Genomic DNA, 11,794 nt, shown 5'->3' with positions numbered 1-11,794 from the left:
CTCTTCTAAATTAATGATTCCCTTTGGTCTGGAGATATTTGCTTTTCTTTGCAAGAAGTATCTTTTATCTTTGTGAACCAATAAATAGTCTCATATTTTTTAGTCCACTTATACACATTGGATCCTTCACATTTCTCAACAACCCACCACTAGCACTCATAACTCTTTCTTGAATGTTGTAGTGCACTCACCAATCAAACATACATTCTTTATTTTATTTTTTTAACCTACATATGAGATTTTTCACTAACAAAAAGGGAACACATCACTATGGCCTTAGACCTTTGGGCAAGCCAAAAAGAGTAGCAGTATTGTGTCTCTTATTGTGGAGGCTTACCTTTCACCTCCTTATTGTGGAGGTTTCATAGCATCTCTCCTCGAAATTTTTACCGAAAGTTCCATGAATTTGCAAGACAAATAAAATTTGGCATTAATGGATGTGTGGAGGAGAAAATTTGCAAATAATAATTTTTAAAGATGGAAAAATATGCATTTTATACATTGGGATGCTTGTACCCATCAAAAAAAGAAAAACCATACATACGTATGGTGTGGAGTTGGCACCATTCTCCACATTTATAATGATACCATAGGGAATGTGCCCTTCCTCTGCCACTTTTATCTCCTACAGTGTTGAAGTGGGACTTATGTTTCTCCTTCAGTGTTAAAAGGACTTTCTTATTTCAAAAATCTTGCGGTTGCACAAGGAAGAACTCATTACCACTGATTTATGTTGGCTTGTGATATTCTAAATTGCCATGTCGTAGTGTACTAGACATCACAAAATGTTCTTCAATCCTTGTCACATTCCTTTACAATCTTTTTAGTAAATCTGATGTGGATCGATTGCTAAATGTTCCTTTCATTGTTCCACCACCAAGCCACTAGTATGTGCGTTGATTATCTACCACATCAAAGCATAAACTTGAATGTATCAAATGTGGATGCCTTACCAAATGAAACCTTCTTCCAACCCAATATGTCTACACTCACTTTGCATCCGCTAAAAACAGCCTACAGCTTTCTAGCCCTGCTCCTGTTGCGCAGATCCTGCATTCTATAAGTGACAACGTTCTGAACAAGAAGCTCGTGAAGCACTTTTTGTGCTTTCTAAAGCACACCACATTTGGCATACATATCAACCAAGGCAGTGCCAAGCACGACATCTTTCCCATAGCCTCAGACTAACAATATAATTATGGATTTTTGTGCCCATATCAACATCTTACGTAGAGCCACATGCCTTCAAGATACACGCATATGTGATTGCATTTGGAGAGAGTCCCTCGCTTTGCATCCACTGAAAACAATCGAGAGCTTTGTGGTCCTGCTCCTGTTGCACGTGTCCGGCAATCAATGCACTCTAAGAGACGGCATTCGGGACATGAAGCTCCTCAAGCACTTTTTGTGCTTTTTGAAGTGCACCACATTTGGCATATATATTGACCGTATCCGAGTCAGGCCAAACAACACCTTGTCAGACTGTTGGCCCATATGGCCTCTTGCTTGGTTGGCCTTGTAGGGACAATTTGTTTTCTCAAGATATAGTAAAAATACTATTGGAGAACTTTTTTCAACAAATAATAAATCAAAATGAAAAGCACTCAAACGCACTTCAAAAAGCTTTCCTTTGATGAACTACGAACAAAAGTAGAACATTAGCTAAACTTTCCCTACCATGAAAATTTTAGATTATCAAAAAAGTAGATAATGCATGGTCTATGTGAGCGCCTACAAAAGTATGGTAGAGAGTCGGTGTCAGGGCACGGGTCCGGGCCAAGGGCCAGGACGGACATGCAGTCAAGGGGGTCCCTATATTTAGAAGGCCAGGGGTCTATATAGGGCATGGCTGGGTGGAGATTAGCATGTCAGTCCCCATGTCCTTATATTGGTATCAGAGCTAGGTGAGAAGGAGCCATGGAGAAGGGGGGAAGGTTTCATGGAGCATGCAACGTCTCTCTCTCTCTCTCTCTCTCTCTCTCTCTCTCTCTCTCTCTCTCTCTCTCTCTCTCTCTCTCTCTCTCTCTCTCTCTCTCTCTCTCTCTCTCTCTCTCTCAATCAATCGACTTCAGCATGGCCTCTCAAGGGCGCTCAGGCCGTGGGAAGGACGACTTCACGGGCGAGGAAGGCATGACCCGACTCCTTGTTGGCAAGGTCTGACAAGCAGGCAGTGGAATCGGCCTCTTGACAGGTGGGGAAGGCTGGGCCGAGACCCAAGCATAGTGGGAAGGACCGCTTGGAGCGGGGAGGGAGCAAAGCTCCACCTCCACCAAACAGCCCGCAGATGGCTGGGATGGGAGCAGATGGCCGAGCCCCACTTCGATGCCGAGCTCCTGTGGTGAGCGGGTTTCGCTGTCGCGCAGAGCCGCCATGGCAGTGCAGGTTTTTAGCTCTTTTTTTTTCCCCGTTCTTTCACATGCAGCCGCCCAAGGGGGGGGGGCCTTTGAAAACTAAAACAATGAAGGGGGGCATGCCCACCCCGGGCACACACCCTCCGAGATTGACCTCTTGTTTTCCCCAACTCGGAGATTCGGGACCGAGGAGTTGTCGAATACAATCAAGAGGCAAACATTCGAGGACTCGCAGGCTCGAGGAACAGGGCCGGGAGGCGTCATAGGCTCTTCGAGCGGACTGTTGGTATTGCGGGGAGTTCACACACCGAGACGTTGCATGCAAAGATGGAACGTCAAGGATATTGCCATGCATAGATGCATGCATGGGGCAATGGCAGCATCCAAAGATGGCAAATGTCTGGTTAGGCTTGGGTCAGTCATATGCACACACTTCGACATGCTTGATTGCTGGAGAAAACCCGAAGCTGATGGACTGGAAGCCAAGGTAACTTTTTCAAGTTATGTTTTCTTCTTTCACGTATGCATTTGACACAAGCAGTTATGCTTGAGTAGTCGTAGAGACAGTTATGTGTTGCTTGGGGTACAGTGTACATTAGATGTTTTGATATCATGCATGACAAGGAATGACCCTAGAGAAGGCATACGACCTTGTATGCTTGATATGGTATGCTTACGATAGAACACTTGGAATTACTTTGGAATACACTGCAAGTGTGTCATGGCTTCTACCCTACATGTACGACATGGACATGGCTCTTGCGGAGGGGGCATAACCATGTGTGCTTGCGGAGGGTATGGCTTTGGTAGCATGATGCGGGGATGTCCTTAGTAGTTGCATATATTCTCGTCTACTCGATCCATGCATGTGTCATATCTGTAGAGCATGTTGTTCACTTGCTTGAGGCAAGTTGTAACCCTTATGCCTAACCGATGATAGGGCCATCCTCGAGGTAACCCCTATGTCTTGGAGGCAGAAAAAGTGTGCCTAGTAGGCACCATGTTTGCCTAAGCAGCAGTAAGCATGCCTAGGAGATCATGAAGGTGTGCAGGGCATACACACATGTCTCAAAGGCAGTTATCAAGCAGAGCTTGAGGTATGCAAGGCGTCAAAGCATGTGTCACATGCATGGCATGGTGATGGCATGTACGATGCAAGGACACTAGATTGTGCTACCTCCTTGTGCAGGGCATGAGTAAGGTTAGACACATAAGGCTTGTCCAATGTGAGACTAGGCTCGGCGCTATGTCTCTTACTCCTTACGTTGGATGAGACTAGGCTAGGCGCTATGTCTCTTACTCCTTATGTTGGAGAGTTGGTTCATGTGTGAAGCTTGGGTATGTGGTGACTTCGCGTGTTTGGCATATGCTATGAGCATACAAAATTGCGAAGACATAGGCAATGTGTTTGCAGGTTATTTCATTATGTACCAGGCGGGTGTATAGGATATACGACGGCGTCTGTGCAGATACGGCTATAAGCCATTTTGGAATGGGTTTTTCCTTCCAAATTTCATGACAACTGGTTACTTGGAAATTACTTTTTTTGGTGCAAACCAAAGTGCTTTGCCAATTTAATATGAAGCAAGGCTTCTCCCTTGTGCCAAGATACTGCTCAATGACTTGGCATCACGGGCAGTGGCACACAAGTTTGGGGAACTGCCAAAATATGGCATATCACTCCCTACCAATACATCTGTGCAAGACACTTATGGTTTTAGCTCTCACATTTGACGCCATCACTTTGGCCAAGGGCTTTCGTTTCTGCATGCACGGCATGATAACTAGGTAGATTCAATTTTACCACCTTATGCAATATGCTTCCGCTATAACACCAGACACTTTGACATGGACAAGATAAGTTATGGATTGTTTGACATGATTTTTGGGTGTTGTCCACGCACAACACCACCAAAAAGAACCTAACACTTGGAATTGATACATCGGCAAAGTGCCCTATCCAAGTCATCCTAGTACAATCACGACCCCATACACAGTAGATGGTCAAGATTTGATTTGTGTTTTTCTGTTACCTCGCTCGATGAGGGCATCATACCAGAAAAATGGGGTATGCTTAAAGGATAAGCTCCAAATTAGGCATAAGATGCCTAAGAGCACATGTTCTGGGCACACACTCTCGAAATTCAAGAAAAAATCTTCAGCCCAACATGCTCTTCTTTTCTCTCTTTTTCTTATTTCTTTCAAGAATAATGACAACTTTCTAAGAAGCTTTTGATACATGTTTTGCTAGTGAGGCAGCCTGAGACAAGGTACTCTAACTCTCAACTAGAAATTGGGCAAGATGCCAACTAAATTAGTCTTCATCGGTTCCTCGATTGAACACTAATTTCCACAAGGGCTATGAGCCACACACACTGGATCTCAGGTAGGACCCGACTATTGGCATTCTTTGGGTGATTGTTTTCAAGATCTACCCAAGGGAGTACACATCGACGTTAATGGACAAGCAAGAGCCTTGCCATTACGGATTTTTAGGGTGACATTTTTGCACTACATTTTTTTAGTGCGACACTCAAGTCGAGTTTTTGATAAATATTTAACTCACAGCAGCTGATCTCTACAAGGCAATATAAATGCAGCAATCAGTTGCGACAGCATGGCTGTCCCTAAGAGCTAGGCCGTTTACTTGTGTGGATTCCTTGCTCTTTCTATAGCACTACAAAGTGTCTATGGACATATTGTTTAGGGTACGACCCGGCGGGCGACTGCTAAATCATCCCATAAGCATTGAGGATCATAGTTTGATCTCTCCCAGTTATACTTTCAATGAAAGAATTCCGCAATCTACCACACAGTAGTGGACAAATTCAACTTCTTAAGTTGATTCCAATCATCATCTACACGGTTAACTATGTTGGTTACCGTTACCTGCTATTTGCGCAGTTTCTACAAAGGGTCTTACCAAAGGGTTTGACTATGTAGATTTTAACCAAAGGGGTTGGATTGCAAGGGCAACACCCATGGTTCCCAGTGCCATGTTTTTTGTTTTTTCAGGTAGGAGACGTGCTCCTCTCCGTTTGAATATGGGTAAGTGAACAATACGTTCAAATCTCTAGGTACGCATCTATGGATTTGGTGTTATTCCATTGTTAGTACGCTTTGCTTGGTTTTTCAAGACGTATAAGTACGCTTGAATATTACAGAGCCATGCCAAGGGCATGTCGGCACAAAGTATTTTGGGCCAAGTGTCCAATCTATTTTTCTGCCTTATTACGAACCTACTTGTAGGGTTCAATTTGGCACATGTTGTCACATAGGATACAACATGGTCTAGGAACTCCAGGAGTTCGGTTTAGCCAGTGTGGAGCAATGAATGAGGGTCCCTCTCACTCCTGTAAAGTGTTTAGAGATACCTCCACACACAAGTACATCTTGTACTTGTAGGATGTTCTTTTTCAGACATCCTTAGTTGAGACATATTCCACATGTGGTGAATATGAGTCTCTGGGACTGACACTGGCGCCCCTATTTCAAATATGTGTCACGACAAAGTCCCTAAGTGCTGGTCACATCTATTTTCTAGACCATTTTTAGCACGACGTATCAAGAGAAATTTCGTGGCCAGAAATTGTCGGATACTTAGAATGACTTGTTAAGGTACAAGTACTGCTAAACAACATTACAGATGGTTGTTTATACATATAGCAAGGCTCTAAATTGTAAATGAAAAATTTTCATTGTTTGTACCTAGAAGTGATCATTGTTTCACCTTCTATTATGGTTCAGACGTTTCCGCAAGGCTTGCAAAAAGATTGCAACTGAAAGTATTTAGTTTCTTTTCAGAACTATTTACATTCCTCTTTAATGTGTACTAGGCGCATCACATTTGCCATACGTATTGGCAAGGATCTTTATGGATATACAGTTTCGGGTTAGTTTTTGCTAAATGCATGCACACTAGGTGTTATGGGCCCTAGTGTTTAGCACAGGCTGATTTGGAACGGCATGCATATTCCTCAGGTTGTTGCTTATGAAGCATTTGGCACTCTATGTGCACTATCTCTATGAGATTACTTTTGAGTCTACTAAATCACCAATCGAGGTCATGACTCGGTTTGGGTGTTTGTGGATTTTTTAAGTTAACCACGATGGTTATTTCGCACATTGTTGATTCCTCAACAATGTTATACGCTATTGTAATTTCCCGTTTACCAGTCGTCTGGGAAGACTATCTGTAAACCGTGGGGGAAACACACCTCAGGACTGTCAGTATCCAAGGGGATTGACAGATTTCAAAGTGTAATCTTGGGCTCAAGGATATGCAAAGTGTGTCCATTAGCACCAAGAAATCAAATTCATAAGCATTTAATGCTCTTTTTGGAGTTTACTTACTATCAGTTAACGCATGTTGCGACTAGGTAGTCTCTTCATGTATAACTCAGGTTCTCAACCTTGAACACTGGTTAGGGTGGGGTTGTTTACTGATGATGAAAATTGGGACAAAGTCAAGGACTTCAAATTGGCTGATGAGTTATGTCAGCATGCTACTTTCATGGAAAGTGACAAGAGGTACTCTTTTTGGTACACCTGTGTTGTGATAAACTCGTTTACCATGCTCACGAGTGTTCTAAATGGAGTCTACACACTACGTTTGGATAGGAACCGGTACCATCAGATGGTTACAAGTGGACAACAATGTAGAAAATCAAGATGTTACTCTTGGTTTCATTGAATCTCCTACTGAACCGGGTTCCGCTCCAACCGACCTGAAGAAGGTGCCATTTGAGAAAACATTAGTGTTCTTAAGAAGTTTTCGACTTTTGTTTTTGAGGACGAAAACTCTTCTTTAAGGGGGGAGTAATGTCAGGGCACGGGTCCGGGCCAAGGGCCAGGGCCAAGGGCCAGGGCCAAGGGCCAGGGCCAAGGGCCAGGGCCAAGGGCCAGGGCCAAGGGCCAGGATGGACATACAGTCAAGGGGGTCCTTATATTTAGAAGGCCAGGGGTCTATATAGGACATGGCTGGGTGGAGATCAGCATGTCAGTCCCCATGTCCTTATAGTCGGCACCGTGTCTCTCCCAAATTTATAAGAAACAGAAGGCGTGCCATGTCCCGTAGTTCATTTCCTACTACATACTCATGGTATTCAAAAACAAAATGACGGACCTGAATTTCTCTTTGATAATTTGATATTTAAGTCCATGACACTATTTAGGTAGATCCTATAATCAACATGTTCCGAGATACTACATTTCAGATAGAAAGCTCTTTAAGAACTTTAATAAACATTAAACCAACTTTAGTTTCTATGGTTGATGCCGTTTTGAAGAGCTAGAATTTTATCATCTCAATCCCTCATGATTCTGTCTCTACATTCATCATCATTGTCATTGCCATCATATCCACTATATATATCCTTGCTGTTGAGGAGCACATATGCTCAACCCTCGGCGTTATTAGTGAGCTAGGCTATGATGGATGAAGCCTTAAGCTCACCATGATGTTGGGATTAGGGCTAGAGCAATGCTAATTAGGGTTAGGACTATGCCAAGGGCAAGAGCATAGAGAGAGAGAGAGAGAGAGAGAGAGAGAGAGAGAGAGAGAGAGAGAGAGAGAGAGAGAGTAGCCACAATTGATAGAACTAAAAAGTGCAAATATATTCATCAGAGAATATCCTCTTAAGTAGACTTAGTACAATCATTGGCTAGAGAGGTCACACTCTTGCTATTGGACCATCTCATCATTTATCTATTCTTAGGTCGCTTGAGGGAATTCCCATATGGTGCGACAAGTTGGGCTTACCCTAACAATCGTCCCCTTAAGCCAAACTTGAGGTTTTATAAAGACTTCATCTGTTTTTGGGTTCATATGTTCATGTCATGGTGTACTCCCTAACATGATTCATCTACCTGATACATCATGGAGGTTCTCACTGGATTTAACACTTCACGATTCTCAAACGGACACATCGTGGCGATTCTCAATGGATTTAGCGACCATGGTTCAATGTCCCATGATACATCATAGTGGTTCTCAACCTGATTCATCGTTATGGTTCCTAGGTAGGACAAAAAATTCATTCATTCATTCATGTGGGAAGAGGTCATCATGTGTATCCTCTTCAAAAGCATCTTTATATTGTCATTGTCATCGGTTGTTGTTTGCTTCATCTTCATGTTCTCTTCGTTTGTTGTTGTTATTGTTGGTGTCATCTTCATGTATTGTCATCATGTCGTGATCTTCTTCTTGATTTTCATTGGTCCAAAATGTCAAGGATGCGGCCCTCATGGTTGATGGTGTAAAGTACACATTCACTTGATTTTGTGTGTTTGTGTGTGCTTGTGATAATGGGTGGTCTTACGAGGAAGAACTCCTTTGGGCAGTGTTTAGAACCCATTTTGTGATGTGCTTTCACGCACAAATATTACATACATGTCTTTTATCGCTTGTGTGCTTGTATTTGTAGTGCCTTCATGCGCACACGCACGTACACACACACACACACACACACACACACACACACACACACACACACACACAATGTGCCAATTCTTGCCGACCGAGCACTATGATGAATGTATGAATAGAGGAATTCTCAAATCCTTTCTTACTACTCAGTTTGAAGTCAGGGCCTTAGTGCCAAATGAGCAAGTTATGAGACCATACGGCTTTGGTGTGTTGCCCTCCACTAGGTGGGAACCTCAGATTCAAAAATGCAAGGCCAAGAAAGTTTCTAAGTGTGAGAACGGCCGCTTTGAACCTTAGTGTCAATTTTTAAGGAAAAATGGCGAAGAAGCTGATCGCAGGTGATATCGAGCAGGTTGCAAGGCGGAGTATCAATGGCAACTAATGGTTGCAAACATTCACATGTGCAACGAGCAGAGAGTATCCGCTGGCGGGCAGCAGGTGGGCATCGAGGCAAAAAGGTGAGATGCCGTTGGCGCGTGAAGCAGGGCAGTGGGAACTTTGAGGTGTGCAAGATTTGCGTCGATGCGTCTGTCGATGGCTTATGGAGGCAAAAACAACTGGTTGAGGCCGAGCAATGCAGATAATGATAGAGCAGCAAATGGTGATGCAAGAGATCGGACCTTGGTGGCTATTGTCTGAGAGCACAGCAAGGCAGCCAATTTTGCAAGACAATGCAAAGTAGGTGCAAACTTGATGATCTGAAGGTGATAAGCAGCACTTTGGTTGAGCAGCAAGCAACTTGATGGAGAGAAATACAGCAACCAAGATAGTCTTGGTGTGCCTCCTCTCTATATGGCACGACGTTAAATGGAGGGGATCAAGGGTGGAGGGGGTAAAAGAGTCAAATCAAGGTGGGCTGGCCGTCGATTTTCACGAACGACGATTAGTAAATTTGGGAAAAATAGCATTCAAAAAACTTGGTAAATTCAGGTGAGGTGGGGCGGCGCTAATAAATGATGACAGGAAAAATATTGCTTTTGGAAGTAAGAGCCTAAAAAGTGAGAGTATGTGGTCATTAAATGCAAGAATATGGCTCATAGCCTCACATTATGATCATTTTGGAGGTAGTGTGAGTAGTGTGAGGCATCAACACAAGAGGAACTTACGTTCAAAATTGGTAAATTTGGGCTATTCTGTAAATTTGGGTGGGATGCGGTGTGGTTTTTTCCTTCTTTCCTCCTACTTACACCTCAACTCAATACTTATTCCCTTTTTTCTTCCCCCCTTCCACTCTTCTCTATTGTGGTCATGGAGTGGTATGTTGAAACGGATGATGCGGATGACGACTTTAGCATCCAGGGAAGCTCTTATACTAGCTCAAGTGAAGAAGAAGATGATGCACACGAACATACACAAAATGAACAAGACCCTAATAATGCCAATGTTAAGGACTCCATGTCAGTGGATGTGACTCAACATATATCTTCCAGGTACTTCTCATTTGATAGAGATGCATATACTTTAATGATCACATCATTCAATGAGGATATCTCCATGTCTTTGCATACACTCAAAATGATTGATCATAGAGGGATGCTTGATCTTAAGAAGTGGTGCAAAATGAAAGAGACATTTTGCTTAAGAGAAGAAGAAAATAGCTCGCTTTGTATTTGTCTCAAACTCAACCCATCCATGAGAATCGCGTGTGTGGAGGATTGACAAACCATTGTTGAGGGTGGACATCACATAGATGGCTCATCTTGTCATAGAGACCTTGCTAACACACTTGATACATTGAAGTCCACATGGTGCATTGATGCCCGCCACTATGGGATTCGCATATCCTACGTCAAAGATTTTGTCAACTCTTATGGATGTACCCATCAAAAGAAGACTAACGTGGTGTCTCAATGCAAGTTTGATCTTAACATGGTTCCATCATATGTAATAAGTACATTCAAAACCAATTTGGATTTTCAACTAGAGCAACTAATGATTGAGCACAAAGTAAGACTAGTTATGGTGCGATCTACTAGAAAGCAACATTCGACAACTCTTGTGATTGACTACATTTGTCATAGAGGTGGAAAGCCAGAGCGTCACGGTTCAGAGAAGAAGAGAATTAGAACATCAAAAAAATGTGGTTGTCCATTCAAAGTTCAAGTGCAAAGGAGTGATGATAAAGATGAGGTTACTATACAGATTTACCCTAATCATGATGGCCATGTCCCGGGTAGTAGAAGTGATCTCTATCATTTGCTAGTACACCATCTATTGTAAAATGTTGTGTTGAGGATTGCACAAATGTCACTATCTAAGGAAAGGTATCAAAGGGAGAGAGCTACCATGCTTGATCAAATCATATTTTGGTTCTTTATGATTTCGAAGGAGGTTCAAATGTTGTCCTATCAAAAATGCATTGAAGGTAGGGTCAACCTTATTTTTTTGCCATTATTGAGGTGTATATCATTGCTTTTATTTATCGTGGTTGTGTGTACAGGTAGAATCCCTAATGATGATTGGGCGACCATGCATAGTGAGGTTGCAGCTTTACGAAAACAAAAAAAGGTTGTAAATCTACCGCTTCTTCCCCATGAGTATCTTGCTAGTATTCTATTGACATGTTCTATGTATGCAGGTGGCCTATTCTAGCCTTCTAATCCAACCGCACAAAATCCAAAGGACAAACCATTCATTTTAATTATACAAGATGATTGGATGCTACATATGGCTATGCGATTCTCTTCCAACAATTCATGGGTGATTAAAAGCACATTCAAGACAAATGTGTTTGGTCTTCCCTTATTTGCAACAGTGCTACCCAACCAACTTGGACAAGGCATCCCGTTATGGTTCATGCTATGTACAATGGATGCAGGGGCACATCATGATGTTATTGCTTTGGAGGTGACACTCAACATGATATTTTCAAGAATGGGATGCATTCGGCTTGCTGCACTCGTCATAGACAAGTCACAATAGGAACTAGAAGCATTTTCAAATGTGATCGATCAAGATCCACATTGTTGGGAAATGCCAGTAGAAGGGCCACACCGTCAAATTGCATGTCACATTA

This window comes from Adiantum capillus-veneris, chromosome 16 (genome assembly GCF_014529385.1).
Source record: "Adiantum capillus-veneris isolate H3 chromosome 16, ASM1452938v2, whole genome shotgun sequence".
NCBI classification, from domain to species: Eukaryota; Viridiplantae; Streptophyta; class Polypodiopsida; order Polypodiales; family Pteridaceae; genus Adiantum; species Adiantum capillus-veneris.
This window is presented reverse-complemented; position numbering follows the sequence as displayed.